The following is a 1,995-nucleotide window of genomic DNA, read 5'->3' on the forward strand; positions in this document are numbered from 1 at the left end:
AGGGTCCACCGCGGCTCTGGCACAAACCCGGCGACACAGAGGTGGCACGGGCAGGAACGGACTGGCCGTGTCGGCTTCTCACTTTTTGGATTTTAGAAGGGCATGACATGCCTATATCTGTGTCTCCCACTCCTTTTACTCCTCCACCTCTTTTCTTTTCGCATGACTATATGTACTTGTCACTTTTCCATGTGTTAGTTGTGTCTTCTGAGCAATTTGTCAGCTTTTGGACACCTTTGAAGGTGTTTTCTATGTGTTTCTATGTGTTTTTGTTTGCCTGCCATTGGTTTTAACGGTGTTCGAAGGTGTTCGACGAACAGTTCGACGAACACACGGGAGTTCGACGAACCGAACTGAACTCGAACACTACGGGGGTGGCTCAACACTAATCTTTAGATATGAACCCTTCTTTCCAACTGATATTTATTTTTTTGTTCCTTTTTATCAAGTTTTTAAGTTCAGTATTCAGCCATCCTGGTCTCCATAAATGCTTTCCATTCTTCCTTTTTTTCGGGATTGTTACTGATTGTGCAGTAAGAATTTAATTTAGCAAAATTTTCATACTTCCTGGACATTTCTTTTCTTTAGAACATCCTACCTTTCCTTCCTTTTTACTGAGTCCATTAAAAACTGCATTTCTACAGTCCAATCTTAAAATCTCAGTTTTCGCAGGTTTTCCTCCTTTTGTAGTACAAAATGATAAGATAGCATGATCGCTGCCTCCTAAGTTCTCAATCCCCTTTACTTCCTCAACCGTTTCCTAATTTTTGGTAAAAATTTGATCCAAATAAATAATGGCAGCAGTGGGATTTGAACCCACTCCTCCAGAGAGACTGGAGCCTAAATCCAGCACCTTAGACCACTCGGCCACGCTACCTCATATAGATGCTCAAAGTTATTTATATCAGAAGTTTGCTTTTGATGTAAGTGGCAGAAAATATTTTATATCCAATTCGACAAAAAGACCAATGTTATTATGCAACAGCAACATAATTATCAGGGATTTGTTTGTGCAATGACTCTGGGGCACCATTTTACAAAACATATGACTTGTATCCAGATATTTAACTAATCTTTCCTCTGTTGGCTTATCCGCTAATTTTTAGATATCACTGAATTAGGTGGTATAGATTACCTGCTATGATCTCCCATTTACAGGACACTCAAACATGAAGGATTCCTACACCCCTGCCTGTACGTAACAGATAATCAGAATCAGCAGCAAGGAAGACATTATACAGCAGTGCAGAGCAGTGTAGCTGTGAATCCATCACTAGGGTGACTTACTGGAAAGCAGCAGAAGCAGCAGTCCTCTGTTTATGTTTGCTAATCACTCTGCTCATCCTGTGTTGATAAACCTAAAAAGGCAGCAGGGATATGAGCTAGCAGTTAGACTTCTTTTGACCAAGATTGATTTTGGCAAATTTTGAGAATGATTGATCATTGATTTAACTGACATAGATGTAACAAGGATCGTAAATTATGTAAATAATTCTGATGCCTAAAGCCAACATGACCACTCATATGCAGTATTCATACGTATGACTTGTTCACATGTTCCTTTTCTTCTACAGCACAGTGAAGATCACTTGATGTTACATTTGCTTTCTTATAGAACACAGCAAAATAGGAATTTAAAAGTTCAGTCTTCTCAACATCATTATTGACCACTATTATTATTATTATTATTATTATTATTATTATAGCGCCATTTATTCCATGGCGCTTTACATGTGATAGGGATATACATAACCAAAGCATTTACATAATCTTAACAAAACGAGTCAGCGACTGGTACAGGAGGAGCGAGGACCCTGCCCACGAGGGCTCACAGTCTACAAGGGATGGGTGAGGATACAGTAGGTGAGGGTAGAGCTGGTCGTGCAGTGGTGTTTACTGCAGGTTGTAGGCTTGTCGGAAGAGGTGGGTCTTCAGGTTCCTTTTGAAGGTTTCCACGGTCGGCGAGAGTCTGATATGTTGGGGTAGAGAGTTCCA

The 1,995-nt window shown here is 40.3% G+C and overlaps 1 non-coding gene across 1 annotated transcript; it reads right to left on the reverse strand.

Moving 5' to 3' along the window:
* Window positions 1–795: 795 nt before the first annotated feature.
* On the reverse strand, window positions 796–877 carry TRNAL-UAG (transfer RNA leucine (anticodon UAG)). The gene has a single exon. It is a non-coding gene; the product is annotated as a tRNA-Leu (tRNA).
* Between the last annotated feature and the right edge of the window lie 1,118 nt (window positions 878–1,995).

Source organism: Phyllobates terribilis, unplaced genomic scaffold, assembly GCF_046119375.1.
Source record: "Phyllobates terribilis strain yellow unplaced genomic scaffold, ASM4611937v1 Scaffold_11__3_contigs__length_659146591, whole genome shotgun sequence".
Taxonomy (NCBI): Eukaryota; Metazoa; Chordata; class Amphibia; order Anura; family Dendrobatidae; genus Phyllobates; species Phyllobates terribilis.